Source organism: Callithrix jacchus, chromosome 11 (assembly GCF_049354715.1).
Source record: "Callithrix jacchus isolate 240 chromosome 11, calJac240_pri, whole genome shotgun sequence".
In the NCBI taxonomy this organism is placed as follows: domain Eukaryota; kingdom Metazoa; phylum Chordata; class Mammalia; order Primates; family Cebidae; genus Callithrix; species Callithrix jacchus.
The window spans coordinates 56896954-56918772 of NC_133512.1; the positions used below are offsets into that span (position 1 = coordinate 56896954).

Below are 21819 nucleotides of genomic sequence, written 5' to 3' on the forward strand. Positions count from 1 at the left end.
CAGAGTGTCTACATAAGTGTGTTAAATCACTTCTCTGAATCTGTGGTGCCAGCTGTAAAGAAGAAATCAAATTTACAGTGAACTTGGATAATGCATGAATGTTTTAACACTGCCATGCCAGGTGAAGGCTCATATAAGCCTCAATAGAAAGAGCAAACCCAACGGCCCTGTTTTGGCAGAAAATGACAATTGTGATATCCTGTTTCTTTGTGCCATTCAGGTGCAAAACCATAATCTCCATTGACATTGCTTAGCTTCTATTTCTCCATATAGTTTATTATTTCTCAGATGGATTTTTGTGAAATTCTGCACCTCAAATACAAACATAGCAGCCTGGAAATAGATGTTAATGTGCTTCTCTTAGAAAGCTATTTTGCATACAGTAAATTCACACCTTCTGTACAGTAAATTCAGCCTTAAGAAAAAGAATTTTAGAAAAAGAAAATGTCTTTGTATATTCAAAGAAATAAAAAATAAAAAGAAGCCATGTTGTTCATCTTTACCCTCAGAGTGGTTCTCACATCAGCAACAGCACGGCCCTGTTGTTAAGAAATGATTGGCAGCATCTTTGGTCATTCTGTACAGCAAAAAAATTGTTTCCCCAAATTTCAGTAATACTTCAGCTGATAAGTAGAAATTCAAGAGAGGAGCTGGAAATTCTCTGAGACAGATAACTTGCCTTAGGAAAAAAATCCAGTTTATAAAAGTGTTCCCCACCTCCTACCCCCAATCAAAATAGGAGTGCTACCACCTGGACATGTAACACCAATTACTTTCCAAACACTATAGACTTTTCCTGGGGCATCAGAACTTTTAGTGCAGAGGATTCCTTGGAAAATGTTTCCATTGTTAGGAGATAAATCCTACTTGCTTCCTCTTTGCCCAGCATACACCACTGCTTTAGAGAAGAGATGGCACGAGATGACATTTTAAAGTTAGGTCTCAGCTTTGGGCAGGGTCAAGCAAGCCTTTGTATTCTTATATAATCACACCAGAAAGGGCTGACTCTGTGTATTTCCCCAGTGGGAAGGGTGAGGTAGGCTTCGGGTTTCCCTAGGAAGTTGTTGCACATGTTGTTTTGGGGCCCTGGGGAGCAGCTTGAATAGGTTTTGTGATCCAGAGAGTCATCAGGGAAGTAGATGGAAGGAACTCCTCTCCTTGGGTACATTAATTGAGGGAAGGATGAGCTGTAACCGAGATGGACACTTTTGTTTTAATCCCTCCAAATGGGCACTAATAACCATACATAAAAACAGGAAACCCAGTTGGTTTGTGTTTTGATTTTATTTTATTTTATTTTTTGCTTATTAAATTTGAGGAATAATAGCCCAGCTTGTGCGTAACATCAGTTAACATTCCATTCTTGCTGAAAGTTGATATGTTCAAACAGGAAAATGTAGACATAGAGGAAAGGGAGAAAGGCAGTCATAAATACACAGTTTTTCAGTACCTAGTTTTTACTGCATGTTTTGTATTTCCTATAATGACGTAAGTAAAACATGTTAGCAACTGAGGACACTGGAATAGAACAAATTCAGAATTTATTTGAAAGAGTTACAGTTGGAATTTAATGGCAATAATAAAGGATATGTTGCTATAGGGTAGTACATTTTAAAATGTCCCCACTCTTTTGTATTTTTCTACTTAAAGGAAATATCCATTTAATATAGTAATGCATTGATTTATATACACATGGTGACATATAAAAACTTGGAATCATAATTTTTCAAAGTGAACTGTTATATATTTTTAGTGTCTCTTGAAGAGAAAAAGACTACACTCCCCTTCCTGGAAATACACATTTTTTAGTGGGTTATGTCATACAGGAACTGAGAATCAGCTTAATTTGTGGAATGTTAAAGGAATTACAAGTTAACTGATTCGAAACTGACATCTTAAAACTATGAGAAATGCTAGTATTTTACTTATCTTTCAAAGCCTGACTCCAGGGGTAGCCTTTCTAGTATCCCTTGCAAAAATTAATTCCTCTTTACTCTCTCAGTGTTTCTAGAGTAATATTTTGTTTTCGTTTTTGTTTTGAGATGGAGTTTCACATTGTTGCCCAGGCTGGAGTCAATGACCCCATCTATCGTGGCTTACTGCAACCTCTGCCCACCAGTTTCAAGAGATTCTTGTGTCTCAGCCTTCCAAGTAGCTGTGATTACAGAACACCCCAGGCTAATTTTTGTATTTTTAGTAGAGATGGGGTTTCACCATGTTGGCCAGGCTGGTTTTGAACTCCTGAATTCAAGTGATCTGTCCGTCTTGGCCTCCCAAAGTGCTGGGATTATAGCCATGAGCCACCGCGCCTGGTCCATAATACTGTTTTCTGTCTTGTTTTTAGTTATTTGGGGATTTTATTTATCAGGTTATAAGTTCCTCGAAGGCAGATGCTCATCTTATTCAGCCCTAAAACACAGTGCCTTGTTTATTTTGATAGGCACTCAGGAAATACTTTTCAGTGAATAAATTGACAAATGCTGACTTGCAGATATAAGCAGTTGAGTTGTAATAAATGTAGGGAAGGAGTTACGTTATACATTTAATGGTCTCATTTGATGTGTTTCAATATTTCTCATAGCTACCTGGTAATGCTCAGCTGAAGGACTTACTAGAACATATACCTTAAAATGGCTGAGGCCATTTTCAAAATCATGAAAGGTATTAATAAGTATTAATGTCCTTTCATAGTAGGTCTTTCAAAAATCATGAAAGCTATTGATACATGCTATAGTTCAGCCTCAAGTTAGGAGTGAAAATTTGATGCAAACCCAAGTTCATAGTCTATGTATTGTTTTTACCATAATCCTTTCTGCTGCCTCATGAATAAATGATGTGTATGAATTGAACTTCTTGTCCTGAACAGAAAGCTGTAGAGATAAAGGAATTTAGCATTATTGTAATTCTACTACCTATTCGAAGACTTTCTTTATTTTATTTTATTTTATTTTATTTTATTTTATTTTATTTTATTTTTTTTGAGACGGAGTTTCGCTCTTGCTACCCAGGCTGGAGTGCAATGGCGCGATCTCAGCTCACCGCAATCTCCGCCTCCTGGGTTCAGGCAATTCTCCTGCCTCAGCCTCTCGAGCAGCTGGGATTACAGGCACGCACCACCGTGCCCAGCTAAGTTTTTGTAATTTTAGTAGAGACGGGGTTTCACCATGTTGACCAAGATGGTCTCGATCTGTTGACCTCGTGATCCACCCGTCTCGGCCTCCCAAAGTCGAAGACTTTCTTTAACCCCTTGTGTTTTGGTATTAAAGCAAGTTTTAGAAGAGGAGTCGTATTCTTCTAAAATAATTAACATCCTCTGAATGAAAGAATGGGTGAATTACTAGACAACTTTTACTATCTATGTTAATATATATGTATTTACATAATGAATGATATTTCTATTTGAACAATTATAAAAGTGTATATTCTTAGCTTCTTCCTGAAAACTTCAAAATGTTCTTCCATAGAGAACTTTGAGGAAGCAGTTAGCAGTATTTATTTTCATTTTTAAGTTCATGATCACCTGGTAGATCCTCAACTCCTGCTCCTTAATTTCTGAGCCAGTGTGCTCTATGCCGGTATTCAAGACACAGCATCTTTTGGATTAATTGAGAAATTAGTTGTTCTAGACAGGTAAGCTTTCCAGGCATCTTAAGGTATATAACTCCTTATATTCTCATCTTTATTATTTTATTTTTCAAGTGAAAATGAGTTTCTTGTTATGAAAAACAAGTTTCATAAGTAGAATATACTTCAGATGTTGGCCTTTGGTAGAAATTAATTTAGGACAGTAGCCTGGACTGTAGTTATAGCTGTAAGTGGTATGTAACATTGTACCAAATGACTTATTTTGTCCTCATCTGATAAATTGAGGACTAATCAAAGAATTAAATGTCCTTTGGATGCCTAACTTTGCCAGGCTGCCTCCAGCATGACATTCAGGTGTCTTTATGGGGTATTGGATTCTTGCTGCTCAATATAGTGTCTTGTGTGCACATGTACCTATACAGGGTATTATACCTATTTCTTTAATTGTTGTATAATTAAGATGTGGATGGCAACAGTGTTTGCCTTAATCCTAGGCAAGAGGGGCCCCTGTCCTGGATCTCATGCTTTAGAGAAGCCTACACTGGCCCTGCTCCAGCCTTGTCTACCTTTGTGAAGCACACAACCCAGGATGCCAAGGAAACATGTCCCTTGAGACCTCCACCCCCACCCCATACCACACACAGGACATTGCAGTTCCCTGACTAAATGGGAACAGCATGGGCTCATCCTTCCTCCTAATAGAGATTTTGTCACTTGCGTGTTCACTCCTAAGCCCAGGGGCAGCTGTTTGCAGCATATGAGCAGAGCTTGGACTTGCAGTCTGGAGTGTCACGTAAGTATGTGTGTGAGGCCCCCTGTGGTTCAAAGAAGGAGTTGGAAATGTGCAGAAAAGTGGGGCCTGTTACACTTAACACCTGGCATGGGTTATTTTTGTCAGAAAAACTTCTCTGAAACCATGAAAAATTAACTTCTCTGACCTCTATTGAACTATTACATTTATTCTCATTGGAAAACCAATGAGAACAGGTTCCAGGGAGGTTCTTTCCATTGCAGGTAACTGATAGGTAAGAATCATAACACGTGCAGTTATATAATGTCTGTGGCAAAAGTATTTCAAGAATATACACATATTTGGTACAATGACTGTTGTGACAAGCTGAAATTATATTTAGAGTCACTCTGAAGTCAACATTTCTAAGTCCTTCTCATGTGAAATGTAGTGCATAGTGTAACTCATTTTTGTCAAGATAAGGAAAATACAGACCAGCCGCTCAGCTGGCAATTTCAGTCCTACCTGACAGCACCTGAGTCTGACACATCTTAGAGCAGAGCCAAGAACATCACCAGCCGCCCTGGTGAGGGCTCAGACAGTCACGAAGCACTGTGACCAGCAAGCTCAGGAAGGGAGCAGTCTTATCTTCCCATTTATGATGCAAAATCTTTATTTTTTTTTTCTAAACCTAACCATACAGCTTGGAGAGTGATACTGTTGCCATTGGATTTGGTGTTCTTGGAACTCTTTATCAACCATTTCATTCTGAAAGTGGGAAAACTGCCATTCAAACAGGCAGTGTGACCAGATTAAGTCTGAATTCCCCAAATAGATTGTAAATGGCTTAGAGAATTCTAATGTTTATAACACTGGCTCCGGCCCACTATCCCTACAACTCTTTGTTCCGTACCAAAAATTCAATACCTCAGAAGGTATCAGACTGTGTTCTGTGGAACTTTCGGGTTCTGCAAAGGGTATTTAGAGGTTCCACAAATATTTAGGAGTCCATTTTTAAAAAAATTTTTTAAGTCTTGTTAAAATGGTAAGAGCAAAAACAACTAGCTCATACCACATTTTGACACAGTGAGAAACACTGGGTCGTGAACTGATACCTCCTAGTTTTCTTTTTTTATGTAGATCTCAATAAAGCTTTTGCCACACTATGGAACCAAATGTCTTATAAAAGTATCATTGCTTAGGAAAAAGGATTCACTTCTATCTGTGTCCTCTCTCTTAAAATTACCCAAGTGTGTCATTGCAACAGCACATGCATCGTGCTGCTCTCACTGTACCTGGGACTACTTTGGGGGCCACCCAAGGTGATACCAGTATTGATGTTTTTATACCACATGTGATTAACAACACCCAGGCAGTTAGAGCCAGTCACTCCCCAGGACAGCCATCAGAAAGCCATCCATGGGTAGGGAGAAGTCTATAACCTAAAATGAGGTCATTTTTTTTTACCTCATTTTGACCTCAGTAGCTTCACCTCCTGAGATGACATCCAAAATTGGCCTGCCTTCCATCAATTTCTTCTTTGCACTGAACCCTAGAGTGGCCTGTCATTGTATTTTGAGGGCCTTTATGCAATCATTTAATGCTATTAAAGAAGTTAGCATTTTCCCTTCTAATGCCTGTACCTAACCCACCCATATAGTTTAGAGAAAAATTCCTTTTTGTACCATAATGGAAGAGTGGGAATATGTTCCTATCTTTTTAGTGACTTAATAAAATTCCCACTAAATGAATTATATTTCCTTTCTCCAAGGATCGTTTTCTCCATATTACCTTCATTAATAAAAGATATACATGTTTTAAAAACACCTTTTATTCCATAGAAATCCCAAAAAGACAACAAGTAAATTTTAAACATGGGAAGACGCTTACTGGACAGCTGTACAGAGTACAAAACTTCATTTGGAAATTTTTTTAAATCTGTAACTGATAAGATTCCCAATATTGTTTATTTGAGATCATTAACTTATTTAATACCATAAGTATTACAAAAATTGCCAGGGAAAGCGTCAGGAAGAATAGCTAACGAGCACTAGGCTTGATACCTTGGTGATGGGATAATCTGTGTAGCAGACTACCATGGCACATATTTACCTTTGTAACAAACCTGTACATCCTGCACATGTACTCTGGAACTTGAAGAAAAAAAAATTGCTTACATCCCCTTCTTATGCCTCTGATGATCTTCCTTACTCTGATCCCAGTGTTGATAGCATTTAGTAACACTGAAGGAATGCTGTGGATTCAGAAACTTCTTGATAAGCCTAGGGGAGAAAATCAATGAAATTGAATTGTGGCTTTCAGTCAACAAATAATTACTGATCACTTTCTATCAGATGCTATCTGTAAACCTGAGGGATGATGGTGAATGGAAATGGACAAGGTCCATGCTCTCAGAGAGCTTATAAGGGAGATGGGGAGATAGATCTAAATCAGATAGTCACACAAAGAAAAGTGTAGTTAGAAACAGAGATAAGTGCAATTAAAAAAAAAAAAGGATATGGTTTTATGAGGCCATATGATAAGGCTCAGGAACCTGCCTAGGCTAAGGGCCAGGGAAGCCCTTCCTCCTCACCCAGGTCAAAAGCCCTCCCTCCTCAGCCAAGATGTTTAAAAAGGTCACCAGTATCCTCCTCTTGAATGAACCTGATATGGACCCTGTGAATGTGTACATCGTGCAATTTGTGCTTGGAGTGCGTGCGCGCGCGCGTGTGTGTGTGTGTGCGTGTGTGTTTGGAGTGACTCATTCTACAGTGCCTAGTTGGCACCACCAAGTGACACAGAGAAGCAGGATCAGAGATCGGAGAACAATGTCATCTTTTACAGGAGAAAATAAATTGTTTATGCTTGTTTCCTCTTCGTGAGCATTGTGTTTACTATGGAGACCTGGCAGGGTTTGTGCCTCAGCTTGGGCAGCTGAGTAGCTCCCACAGAAGCCTCCAAACGCTGCCAGTGCATACTGAATAAATCAAACCAAGAACATTACATGAGTATAATGGAAAAAACCCAAAGCCCTGTTGCCTCGTCACCTCAGCAAAAGTGCAGTACACACCTCTGAAGCAGGAAGGGCTCCTGTGACTCCTTCTCCGCTCCACGTCTTGCCATGACACAACCAGGTCTGTTTTGTCAAAACATCCAGTTGCCAGTATGTATTTCATAGTTAACAATGGAGTGTTTGTGCTGGTTTCATTTTCACTTTCACCAATGAGGGAAGTGGAACACAATGGGGGCAGTGCACAGAGCTGGGAACAGGACACGTTTTCTTTAGGATTCCCAGAGCTGAGTACGTGGAAAATGCCAGAGCAAAAACAAACATGAAAACCCATCCAGATTCTCCATTGCGCGTTCTCAGCGGTAATAAAACACATTTGAGTTACTATCTGATAGGTTAACTCTGCCTCCGAGGTGAAGGCAAATATCGACGACCACTGTAAGAATTTCTGCCATGTAGAAAGAGAACGTATTCCATACTGCACAAAAAGCTGCTTTTGGTGCATGTACATGTGTGTGGGTATCTAATTGCAGCAAGTAGATTTGCGAAGTCAATCAAATGACTGATTTCCTTCTTTATAAAAGATAGTCATTCATTTGACTCACCTAATTCTAGCTCCTTCATAAGTGGTTACTGTTGTAAATGAGTTTGGACAAAAACAGTTCAACTGTAATGCTACTGCATGGAGGATGTTTTATTCAGAGAAAGAGCTGGATGTTCCTTGCTTTCTTCCTGCATTTGTTAGGCAGCATCTATCAGGGTATGATATAGAGAGAGTCTAGTTGTCTTTCTTTTTTTTTTTCTTTCTTCCCCCCCTTCCTCCCTCCCTCCCTTCCTTCCTTTCTTCCTTCCTTCCTCCTCCTTCCCCTTTTCCTTTACTATCCCCTTTTCTTTCCTTTCCTTGACCACGTCTTGCCGTGTTGTCCAGGCAAGAGTGCAGTAGCACAGTCATAGCTCACTGCAGCCTCCAATTCCTGGGCTCAAGCCATCCTCCTGCCTCAGCCTCCCAAGTAGTAGGACTAAAGATACACACCACCATGCCTAGCTACTTTTTTTTTTTTAGAGATGGGGGTCTCACTATGTTGCCCAGGCCGAGCCAAACTCCTAGCCTCAAGCAATCCTCTTATCTCAGTCTCCTAAAGTGCTGGGATTACAGACATGAGTTACCATGCCTGAACCTGTTTTTCATATAGACACCCTATATGATGCCATTCAAAATCTCAAAAGCCTGAGGCCAAATTAAACATAAAGACCAAGCATCATTTTAAGATTAATGAGACCAAATGCTTCAGAAAGGTTTGCAAGCAAAGGGCTTCTCAGGGATCCAGAAAATGAAAACACATTTTGCCTCCTACATTTAACATTTTTGGGAATATGCCTCTGTGCTTATTCAGGGGGCTAGACCTCTATTTAATGTGATAATTCCATCTCCCCTAAATTTGCTTAACTCAACTCAAATGTTGTGTTCATACTCAAAGGAGTATGAAATATGGTCCTTGAATTGAATATAAAGCAACATTTCAGTAACTTGGACTTTTGCGTCCTCTAATTGTTTGGTTATGTGAGCTGCTTGTATTTCAGAGCCGTCGCTGCTTCCTTGTGAGGGAAGGAGGTGGCACTATATTTTGCTTGGACTTTGATAATATCATAGTGTAAGTTTCTGAATCAAGATAATGTTTCTCAAGTTCTGTAACACTGGCTATATTCATTTTTATTCACTCAGTCCAAATAACATTCTGTGTATTCTAGCATTTCCCACAGTGCCTTTCTTGCACAAGGTGGGCACTTGAGTACATGGTGAATGAATGAATGAATCCTTATGATTCTCCAGTGCCTAAAGAATGAATTGCAACTCTACAGCATGGCATACAAAGCTTTTTGCAGTTCAGCTCCAACCTACCTTTCTGTCCTTTCATCACGTCTACCCAGTCTACCCCCATATACATAAGCACATATTCTTTATCAGCTTTTCACTATTCTTTGAACTTAAATGCTTTCACAACTCCCTGCTTTTACAAATGAATCAATGAATGAATTTTCTACTCTGCATTCTCCATGTTACTGCTTGTATCATTCCATCATCAATTATAAGCATCTAAAAAAATCTTTTTAATTTTTTTTAGGCATAACTTTCAGCTAATCTTCCCAATTGCCTACATCACTCCTTGATAATAACTTGAGCTCTGAGGGAGTGGCATTTACACTTTGAATGTCTGTCTGGGCAGCCATTCATAACCTTCAGATAATTATTGTCCTTTGTCCTTTTTTATTCGAGATCACAAACCTTGCCAGATCTCCTGACTTCTGCACTTAGATTTTCTGTATGTTATGCTTTTATTTTAAAGCTAAGATCTCTTGGGATCTTTGGAGGAACCACGGTGTCCCAAGAAGGGGTTGAAAATGTCTCCATTGTAGTTTTCCTTAGTCTTTTATCTAATCCATTTGGGTCCTTGAAAAGATTAAATATGTGTTCCTGTTATCTGTATAGGTTTCTCCAAAAGCTGAGCTCAGACTTTTATATGATTACTTTGTAGTGTTGGATTTTCTGTTGCATGTATTGACTTTATTACTAATCTTCCCAATGCATTTCTAAATGATGGTCTTTTGACTACTGAACCATTCCTCTTATTGCTCCTGCTTTCTTCTTTCCTCTTCTGTAGGGATTGAAACCCAGTTGAGTGACATTGTTGCACCCATCATCTATCTACAAGGATACTGATGATTTTTAAATCCCTCATAAATTTGAACGTTGAACTTTACTATTGGCTGTGGAGGAATAATCTACCTTCAAATCTCAGGGAAACATCCACAAGAGAAAAGGGGAAAGCATAGGAGAATTTACTTTAGCACTGCTCGTATATTTATTTTGAAGTCCAGCAGAATCTAAAAATGGGGCTGTAAATTTAACAGCTCAACTATAAAAACCCCAAACTAAGGGAGAAAAAGCTCTATTACTCCAGGTTTGGATACTGATATAAAGTTATGAGACATTTTCTTCCTCTGTCTTAAATTCTTTTTTAAAAATTTCTAGCACTGTCCTTCCCTTTCTTTTTTTTTATTTCTATTTTTATTAATTACTTTTTAAAGGTTACCAATGTTTTATAAATATATGGCTGACATATTTCAGTTGGTAGATTTCATGGTGACGTTAAATACTATCTACACCTTATGTAACACTGGGTGATTTCAGTGAGGTAGGGACTGCACATGGTATCAGTTCTTGTGGGAAAATATGCTTCAGTGGCTTACTGGCACTGGTTTTGGAATGTGGCATTTAAAAGTACCTTTTTACAGTGGGAAAGAATTCTGTCAAGAATAAACAGTCTGACCTTGTTAAATGGGCCAAAGTCTGTCTGTAACCTAGTTCCAGAAAACTAGCTTTTACTAGTTTAGAAAAAGCAGATTGGGGAAAAAAATAAAATAAAATAAAACTTTTATAAAGTAAAGCATTTAAAAAGTTACTATCAAGAATGTGAAGTAAATTCCTAAAATGATGGTCTTCACATATATTCATGAGAATGTCCTTACCTGCCTATAAAATCCCATTTTTCCAGAATGGATGAAAGATCAAGACTACAGTTAGTCAGAAAAGCAGATTTTCTTTTTCCTGGAAAGACAAGACTGGTGTAAAGAAGGGACCTGTGGGAACAGTGATACAGGATGGACCACCGTGGGAAACAAGCAGGCTTGGGGAGGTGAAGGAGTAGTAAAAATTGCCAGTGACTCCCCATTGCCCCCTCCCACAAGTCCATATACTCTGAGCCCTGGAATGCAGCAGTCAACTGTTCTTAACATTTCTCTCCATTCTTGCTCCCACCCAAGCCAAACCCATTTCCACACACCCTATGATCTTGCCATCCAGACCTTTTTGCTCCTTCTTGAAAAATCATGCCATTAAATTTTATGCTTCCATGTCATTAAACATTCTCTCTGCTTAGATTGCCTTTCCCCTTCCCAGCCTAACAATCTCCTTACTCATTTTTCAAGACTCAGATACCACCTCTGAAGTCTGCTCAGCTCCCCAGGATAAAGTGAGGCACCTACCCTCCCATGCGCTTTGATTTGCCTGTGATGTAGTAGTTCTCATACGGTAGTATCCTCATTTGTTTGGCTTCTGTCTTCTATTTTTTAAACATTAACATTGGCCAGGTGCAGTGGCTCATGCCTGTAATCCCAGTACTTTGGGAGGCCGAGGCGGGTGGATCACGAGGTCAGGAGATTGAGACCATCCTGGCAACATGGTGAAACCCTGTCTCTACTAAAAATACAAAAATTAGCTGGGTGTAGGGGCATGTGCCAGGAGGCTGAGGCAGGAGAATCGCTTGAACCAAGGAGGCAGAGGTTACAGTGAGCCAAGATCACATCATTGCACTCCAGCCTGCTGACAGAGTGAGACTTCGTCTCAAGAAAAAAAAAAAAAAAGATGAACATTGCAAAATAGCCATTTCAGTACCTTAGGTGACAACACATAGGCACATGGTAACTGCTCAGGGAGTCTTTATAGGGTATATGTGGGTGGTGAAATAAGTTTCTGAGTAGAGGAGCTAGAGGACTGAGGTTGGGAAGAGATGCTGCTCTCTAAACACTGACTTCCCTGACAGATGCCTGTAGCTTGTATCTACATCCATGTTGAAATTTAAACACCAGGAATTAAACTTATTTTGTTAGTCATTTTCATTGCTAAAATCTTGTGTTTATATTTAGATGTTATTCTGGAAAACCAGAGTTATTGCTTTTACACAAATGCATGACTAGTCAGTTGGTTGGATATCTTTCACTGTGTAAATTTACATATTTTTGCCCAGTCTCCCAGGTTGAACACTTGGGTGGTTTCTCATTTTTTGGCTGCAGTGAACATCTTTGGGCATATGTTTTTTTCACTGGAATACTAATATTTTTGTAGGATAAGTATTTAAGAAAGGCACTACCAGGACCAATGATGAAGAATGCACATTCAAAAATGTGATAATGCCAAATTGTTCTCTAAAATGGTTTCAGCTCCCACTCCTGCACTCCTTAACTGAATGTGAGAGAGCTCGCTGCTTTGTCTCTCCTGAGTGCCTCTGGCCATTGCCTTTGCTGGCGCTTTCTGCTCCTCCTGTCTTCTAATAAAGCATCCAGCGTGTTCTGACTTAAGCCCTTTCTGTGTCTGACTCAGGTCCATGGCTGTAACTTTCATCTCTCTGCAGAGGTGTCCAAGTCATCTGTCTGCCCAGGGTCTCCTTTGGGTGTCAGCCCTCATCCCTAGTTTTCCCCACATCTCCATCTGGTGTTCCTTGGCAATAGAAATGGATCATGACAAAAAGGTTGGTCATCAGCTTCTCCTTTCCTAGGTAATTCTGCTTTGCTTTCCCTTGTTTAACTTCATTGCTAGTAATCACCAAAGCTGGAATCTTCAGATTTTTTTCTGGACTCATTTATAACATCATGTATTTAGTCTTGAATAATAACAATTTTTTAATCTGATACAAGAAGTCTAGAGACAGATAATTCTACAATTGATGCTGTTCCTTGATGGTATCATCTTGGTTTCAATAACCAAATACTGGGAAAATGTCATTCCTTCCTCTTTGGTTAATTGATTGTAGCATCCCTTAGATGTACATGGCTGCCACATGTAGATGTAGATGTAGATGTAGATGGCTGCCACAACTTCAAGCATTCTATCTCATACAATAGTGTTCTAAGCAGTAGGTAAGGAAGCAGGGGCCAAAAAGGGTTTTATTGTCTCTTTAATCAGGGAAGACAGTCTTCTCCAAAAGCTCTTTTTAGACTTCCACTTTAGGTTTCATCACCCATAACTGAATCGCATACCTACCCACAGACCAATCAGTCTGTAGATAAGCATATTGCTACCTGGAAGAAAATCGGATTATGCTAGCCAGGAAAGGCAGGGATGAGTTGGGTTAACAACGAATGACTGGCCCTTCATTGATCTAGAGATATGTTCCCACCAAGGCAGCAGGGCCACTGTATAGGTAGGAAAACATGCTGTTGGTTTCTTTTTTTTTTTTTTTTTTTTTTAATTTTTTATTGGATTATAGGTTTTGGGGTACATGAGCAGAGCATGCAAGACAGTTGCGTAGGTACACACATGGCAGTGTGCTTTCTTTTCTTCTCCCCTTCACCCACATTTGGCTTTTCTCCCCAGGCTATCCCTCCCCACCACCCCTCCCACTGGCCCTCCCCTTTTCCCCCCAATAGACCCCAGTGTTTAGTACTCCCCTTTCTGTGTCCGTGTGTTCTCATTTTTCATCACCCGCCTATGAGTGAGAATATGCGGTGTTTCATTTTCTGTTCTTGTGTCAGTTTGCTGAGGATGATGTTCTCCAGATTCATCCATGTCCCTACAAACGACACAAACTCATCATTTCTGATTGCTGCATAATATTCCATGGTGTATATGTGCCACATTTTTCCAATCCAGTCTATTATCAATGGGCATTTGGGTTGATTCCAGGTCTTTGCTATTGTAAACAGTGCTGCAATGAACATTCGTGTACATGTGTCCTTATAGTAGAACGATGTTGGTTTCTTTCAGAGACACATTGATATATTCACTGATCTCTAACAAAATGGTTTATAAAGTACTGTGCTTTTTTCCATAAGTTCTCCACATATATTGAAAGCAGAAAGCTTTAGAGTTTCATGGAAATGTTAATTAGACTAAGAATGAATGCTTACCACACCCATCAGGACTATGATTCTGTAGATTCCTTAGTAATAGCAATCAGCAAACACGTTTGAGTCTGATCCATCTACCAGCAATCAGCAGGTAACATTCTTATGCAAATTCAGGAAGCTAAGTTGCTTTTTTTAAACAGTGAGGCAGTAAGAAAAATTAAATTAAGAACTTTTTTAAAGATATGAATTTCATTAATATTTGTGTAATTTATATTAAATAGTATATTCATTATTAGTACATTTATATGATTAAAAGTAACATTCAGTATTTGAGCATACACATAAAATACATATCTGTATATGTTCTTTCAGTTCCATATATGCATGTATAAATCTGAAGTTACCTCTACAACTCTTACCTAGCCAGATAAACCCTGGTGAATCTAGGAGGCAAACATTGTTAGATCTAGGAGAGCCAGGGAAGGCTTTACAGGGGAGCTGATTTTTGAGCCAGGCTTAGGAGTGAGGAGGGTTTGCCTGGTAAAGCACAGAGGAAGGTGTGTTCTAGGTGTGGGGCTGAGAAACAACAGCTCATGTTCACACACACAAAAGCAAAGCAGCAAGAAGTACGTGGGTTGTTGAGCAGGATGCTTTAAAATTTTTTTACCCTGAAAATAACACTCTACTACGATGTGCTGAATGGATTGGTAGGGAGGATTTGGTGTGAATTAAGAAATTGCTGGCAGGTAAACCAGCGTGGAGGCTGTTTTAAGAAAGATGTGTGATGAGGGACTGCATGAGAGCAAGAATGAGATGGGACAAAAACTGGAGTCTGTTAAATGTAGATCCAGAGGAAAGCAGGGGAAAACATGTTCATGTCAAAATCTGATATGAAATTGACTTTGTGAGATAAATAAGAAATAAACATATATTTCTTTGAATCAAATAAGTATCTGTGGTCACAACCGCCTTTCTAATATACTGTTGTGGATGTGTCCTGAAGCGTGGTGAGAACGTAGTAGCCACTACTGATGTAGTCACTACTAGTTTTACTGGCAGTGGTATCAAACATGTATAGTAATTTCTTCCGGTATGATCAACATTTCCATTTAAAAATGGAACAAATTTTATAATGAAGAATCTGCATAAGGCATCTCACTAGTAGTTGTATAAATCAGAAATTTTCTAGTGGTTTAATGTTTATCCCAATTGTAATGCAGATGAATCTATCATAAAATGACCTTTTTTTCCATTTATAAACAGAGTCTTTTTAAAAAAAAAAATTTCATCAGGACTTAAATGATTTATCATTTAAGCCTTTAGGCTTTATTTATTGGGCCTAAAGTGCCAGTGACATGGTTATGTGCTAATTGATTGGCCACCTATCTTTCTGTTTCTCCTTTTTCCTCCATATAATCCAGCTTTTGCTAAAGTTGGCAGATCTGATACCTCACTTGTCATTATATGACTAAACCCTAATGAGGGTTTTGTGATGTAAACAGCAACAAATACCATAATTTACTTTTTTTCCTTAGACAAAAAGCACCTTGAGGGAAGAAATGGAGCATCACATAGATTATGCTCACCAAATAGCAATTGGTAATGATGAGTCATTATAGGCAAATTTGTGTGGTCCTGGGTTTTCTCCATTCTCCATTCTTGGTTAAGCTCATCCATTCATTTCTCAAAAATGGTAACACAGATTTATTTCTCAATTTCCAAAGTCAGATAATCAAACTGGGGTTTGAAAGAAAGACATAAAGAAAAGTGTCAAATTTGTTTTCAGCCCATTTTAGATTTTTCTCTCCTTGGGCCTAATTACTTCACCCTTCTTCCGTCACTATTCCTAAAGAATAACAAGTTTAGAAATTAGATATTGGATATAATCCAATAAGAGTCTGTTCAATTTGAGGATTTTGTTAAACAACTAAATATGCCTAAAAATTTCATCATCACCACTGTGTGTCTTCTCCCATCTGCTCATCTGCTGCCCATAATATCATATACTTGATAATGGCCATTTCTCTTAAGAGAATAGTATCATGTTCTTGAGGCCAGAGGGAAGAGTATGGGAAGACAGCAGAATTTAAAACATTATATACCTATCATTCTTTCTAATATTACATTTATTTATCTTATGAGAGAGAGAGAAAGACTGTGTGTATGTGCGCACACACATTTTCTGTATCTCATCAGGTATTTGTGAATAAATAGTTCACACCCTTCCAAGAGAATAAGTCCTTTCTTTTCTTTAAACAGTGACTTCATTGATCTTGTTTTAGAATTTCTTCCCTTGTTTCTCACTTCCTTCTTGGTAACATTGTTTTTGAAGTCTTGAATTGATCAAGTTTTCCTGGAATATTACTTTTTCTCTCCTATAATTTTCAAATATAGGTGAAGAGATGATTAAAAAAAAAACAAACTTATTCCTTCAAAAAGCAGTATAACAGCACAGTACATTGCTATTATACACAGTATAATACCGCAGTACATGGTTAAGGGAACATATTCTGAAACCAAATCTCTTAGACAAAGCTTATCTTGCAACTTAACAAGCTGTGTCACCTTAAATAAATTCTTTAGCCTCTCTGTATCCAGGGTTTCTTTTCTGCTAAAATGGAGAAAATGACAGTACCTGTCTTAATAGGTTGTGGGAATTAAATGAGTTAATACATGAAAAAGTATCAATAAAGTCCTATAATTATATAATAGTAATACTCATCTTTGTACTGGAATATGAAGACAGGTAGATAAATGAATATAAACCAATGAAACCATTTTATTCCTGTTAATTACTTAGAAATCACTTTTACTAGAGTTTAGATTACTAACAGCTTAGGGAGACCATTCTTTCTTTTTTCGCTACTATTTCTCAAAAGAGAGAATGTTTCTGGTATTCCTGAAATGGGTATGTTGAGGAAATCTTTCCATTTAAACAATGTTGAAGTCTGGAGAAAAATAAAATATATTTTTTCCAAGGCTACACGCATATCTATCCTTTGAATACAGGATGTTGATGTGCAAATCCAGACAATTGCAGAATTTTTACTGAGAGTCTAAGAATGAATGTGTTATTGGGAATGGACTGTATAGACAGTATTAATTGCTTCGCTTTCAGGCACTGTCTCTCAGTGTGAGACTTCAGAGTCCCAGAAATCCAGTGCTGTTTCTACAGTCTTTGCTCCTTGCATACTTTCAGCCACTAGGCAAGTAGTTGAGGATGGCATAGAAGGATTGAGTTGTGGCCCTGGAGCACCGACCTTCATGGTTGTGCTTTTCTTCTTTACCACCCACAAGACAAATTCTACAAAGACAAGAAAAATGTTTTTCATGAAGGACATTTTGTATATTTAATCTCTGTAGAGTGGAAGGTAGTTGACTGGAAAGTAACAGCTCATAAATTATGAAACTAAATTTCTTTCCCTACTGTAGTCAAAATTCTTTTTTTTTTTTAAAGACAAGGTCTCACTCTTTTGCCCAAGCTGGAGTGCAGTGGGACAAACACAGATTACTGTGCAGTCTAAGCCTCTTGGGCTCAAGGCTGTCCTCCCGCGTTGGCCTACCAAAGTGCTGGGATTACAGGTGTGAGCCACCGCTGCAGCCAGAATGAGCATTTTAATGTTATTTCTGTACTGAGTCATTTTGTATTCCACTGATTCCTTTCTCTTGGGAATATGTGGTAGTTAATATTCAGAAAGTTTCATTTCCCAAATAGGTTAGATTCTTCTCCAGTGAATAAGTGACTCATTGTACTATGGATTAGGAATTAATGTCACAAATAACATACACTTCTTTCACATAGTCTACTTAAGATGTGTCATATAAGAACTCTTTCAGCTATTAACCTTTCAAAAAAGTTAAAAGGAATTCCTGAGGCTTTCAGCCCAGCCCTTGTATAACCTGCACTGTCTTGTTTTGTTTTACAAAGCCATACGGGAATGCCCCCCATTCAGAAAAGGAGTTGGTGCCTAGACTAATAACTCAGTAGCACATCAACCTGCCATTCTCAAAATTTGTATTTGTCATTTTCTACAATTGCTTATTCTCTAATTTAGTCTTTAAGAACATTTGTCTTAACATTGCCCTTACCTATCTAGTGCCCAATTCAGGATTCAGTTAAGCCACAGTACCATCTCAGAAGAAAATGTACCCTGGCTTTTTTCAGTTTCAAGGTAAAGGTGTGGTTTGGCCACATAAGCGGTATGTGGAAACATAATTCAGGAGCTTCTGCAACATGACCTGACTGGGATTCAGCTTTCTTTGGGCACTTCCTGCTCTGAATGCCCACAGCTCTTCTTAAGCCACCCACTTCATCCTTTACATTAAACCTTTTGCTCTCTACTTAGGTATCATGTGATTTCCAATTCTTTTTAATGCTGCTCAAAGCTCTTTGAGACCAGGAACAATGATTTGTGTTTGCTAAGCATGCCTTAGCGTGGACCCAAAACCTAGGAGAAGGTTGGTTACTTGGTGAATAACTACTTGTTATATGCTTCTTCTCAGTGCTTGAAGGACATCATAATAGAAATACTTTGTATATTTTATTACTATTTTGTGTATATATGGAATTCTATACTCATGAGGTAAAGAAATTTTTATAGTTACAAAAACCAAGAATTTTCTAAAGGACGTACTTCAAAAAGAAGGAAAATAATCTCAAAAGGAGTGTCTGAGATGCAAGAAAGAATGTCAAATACATAAATTGGTAAATATGTCCAAATAGATTGTTAATCACAGTAAATGTAAATGGACAAAACTTAGCAGTTCAATGACAAAGAATGTTAGATTGGATTTTTTAAATATTTCTCTAAAACCAAATCTGTGCTTTTTCAAGAAACACCTAAAACTCTCATCCTCTGCTGAGGGGAACAAAAAATGATACTCTACTTTAAAAAATAATTTGGCATTAACTCTACAGTTTAACATGCTTATACCATGAAACCCTGCAATTCCATGCCTTAAGTTATATACCTTAGAGAAATTCTTGCACATGGGTACCAAGAATAATATTCAGGAATACGGCATTGTTTGTAATACCAATACTCCAAACAACCCAGATGTTCACTTATAAAAGAATGATTAAATTGACACTGGTATATTCCCACAATAGAACTGTACAGCAGTGCAAATAGAAAACGAATGAGCTATAGCTACAGGTAATAACATGGATGAATATTAGCAACAATATTGAGGGGAATAAAACAAAAATGAAAGTTATAAAGCATATGGAATACATATAAAGCAAAACTAAATATTTTATTATTTAGGTATATTTATATGATAAATCTAACTTTTTTTAAGGAAGGAAATGAAAAACATGAGACTTAGGATAGTGGTTGCCTGGAGAGGGCAAAGAGAAGCAAAGAGGCAAGGGAATAGAGTTAGAAATATAAAAGAACAAAAGAGAGAGGAGGGCTCTGAGCACCCAAATAGCTGTAACATCATTAAAGCCTTACACCTACCTCTTGAGTTCTTATTTAGATCCATACTCTTATTTAACATTTTCTTCAAGTTTTGCTATATAGTTTCTGCTGGCCAGGCACTGAGCTGAGAGTGTAGAAACTGACGAGACATATAAAATCTCCCCTCATTCTTGTCAGGAAGGTGGATGATAAATTAATATACTAGATAACTTTACATAGTGTTAAATTCTCTGGGGCCCAGCAGTGCAATAGAGTGTGATACACCGGGAATCTATTTTAGAGAGGGAAAGTGGTCAGGGAAGGTTTTTGTGTAGGAGATGAGGAACAGAGCATGCTGAGATTCAGGAGAGCATTCCAGTCACAAGGAGCAATAAATTCAGAGGTCCCAAGGTAGGGGGAGTTTGGTCTGTCCAAAGAAAGCAAGAAGGTCAGTGTGGCTGAGGCAGAGTGAGTGGGAAGGAGAGAGGTCAGGGCTGAGATCAGGGAGATAGTCTGAGGCCCCTCTGTGCAAGACCTGGGAAATGTGTTTGAATTCATTTTAAAGTGTAATAGGTCCATATTAGAAGCAGAAACTAGAAAAGGAGTTAGGCTGATAAACATAGGGATCATAACAGCAGGGAAAAGGTAATTGATAGTAAAACACAAGCAAGAAAAAATTTAATTGATTAAAATAATACACTTGCAGAGCTTCCAGAGAGAAAGTAAGTAATCTGGGAAATCTAGTTACATCTAAGTCTTCATTCATCTTACCAGATAAATGAAATGTTAAAATTTTAGTTGCTTGCATACCTAACACACAGATATTCTTTTTATTACACATTCATGACATAAACATGTGATGTTTATCCAGAGAATTGAGAATATTTGTTTTGTGCTTTGATTACTTAACCGTAGGTCATATTATAATGATTAATGAGGTCATTTGAAATGTATTTTAACCGTCCTGAGATTTGCAGTATGTGCATGAAACATGTCATATTATGCAGTATAAAAAGAGAATTTTTTAAAATGTCATTGCTTGTGATGAAAATTATGATCAGAAGTGGATTTATACATGTCTAATGAGTTTTAAGCTTCAGAGTTCCTCATTTTCAGCCCCCATCACATACCAAGGTTATGGGAGAGGCTCGTAATATGTTCATCTGGTCCTTTTTTTTTTTAATTGTGGAAGTGAGCTATTTTAAATGCAGCTGATTAACCTTCCACCTCACCCCTAACAGTTTTCATGACAGGTGGCAATGGAGTGACCCCTGGCATTTTTGAGACCTGGCTAAGGTGATGTTGAGTTCATTTGGATTTTATAAGCTGTATATGGGGTTCACTAGTTACATGTATATCTATGGTTCTCCATTAGAGATTATTTAATCCCCCAGAGGACACTCACTAATGCCTGGAAACATTCTGAGTTGTTACAATATGGGGTGAGGGATGTTGCTACTGGTATCCTGTGGATGGAAGCCTAGGGATACCATTAAACATCCTATAATGCACAGGACGGCCCCCTGCAGTAGAGAATTGGCCATCTCCAAATGCCTAAAGTACCCAGATTGAGAAACCCCCTAACATAGTTATGCCTGGCTACCCCAGTGTAGAAATTGCCTCCTAGAATTCACTCCCATCAGCACTGTGCTGACTTACCTGAGATTCAGAGGTCATTTCACAATATGACCATCTCCTATGGTCTCTGGCACCAAAGTCTGTGGGTTGTGGAGTAGAAACAAGGTTTGAAACATACTGGGCCAAAGGCTAGTCTGAGGAGAATTCTTCAAGGCAACAGATATGTACCTTGAAAGCAAATATTTCTGTTCTCATCAATGCCTAGTCAAGATGGAAGTTTTTTCATAATAAGAATATACTTGAGGCTGGGTGTGATGGCTCGTGCCTTCATTCCCAGCACTTTGAGGGGGCTGACCAGGCCAATTACCTGAGGTCAGGAGTTCGAGACCAGCCTGGCCAACATGGCAAAACCCCATCTCTACCAAAAATACAAAAATTAGCCGGGCTTGGTGGTGCACACCTGTAATCCCAGCTACTCGGGAGGCTGAGACAATAAAATAACTTGAACCCAAAGAGGCAGAGGTTGAAGTGAACCAAGATCACACCATTGCACTCCAAAAAAAAAAAAAGAAAGAAAAAGAATATACTTGATAATGCAACATATTTAATGATAAAGGCAACCATGCAATTTTTTTTTATAAGGGAAGAATCAGCTTTATAAGAATCATCCAAAATAGATTTTATCAAAATTCTATCTGATGATGGCTAAAACCTGTAGCATTCCCACCTACAGTGAGCTCATGTGAAGTGGCATGTTTTCTCCATCACAGCTATTGATAAAAATAATTTTTGATCAACTTTATTATCTTCCTATAGAAAATATTTCAAAAATTGTTGTCAGAAGAAAGGCAGTCAACAAGTGTGTGACCAAAATACCAGAGGGCAAATGA

General features: G+C 38.3%; 1 protein-coding gene and 1 long non-coding RNA gene across 6 annotated transcripts in view; one reads left to right on the top strand and one right to left on the bottom strand.

Moving 5' to 3' along the window:
- The window catches only part of CDK6 (cyclin dependent kinase 6), a 235773-nt gene that overhangs the window by 110592 nt on the left and 103362 nt on the right, over positions 1 to 21819 (top strand). The window lies entirely within an intron of this gene.
- LOC108592874 (uncharacterized) lies at positions 1287 to 7482 on the bottom strand. The gene is made up of 2 exons (XR_001913189.3): positions 7386 to 7482; positions 1287 to 6597 (listed from the first exon to the last, which is right to left on the bottom strand). It is a non-coding gene; the product is annotated as an uncharacterized LOC108592874 (long non-coding RNA).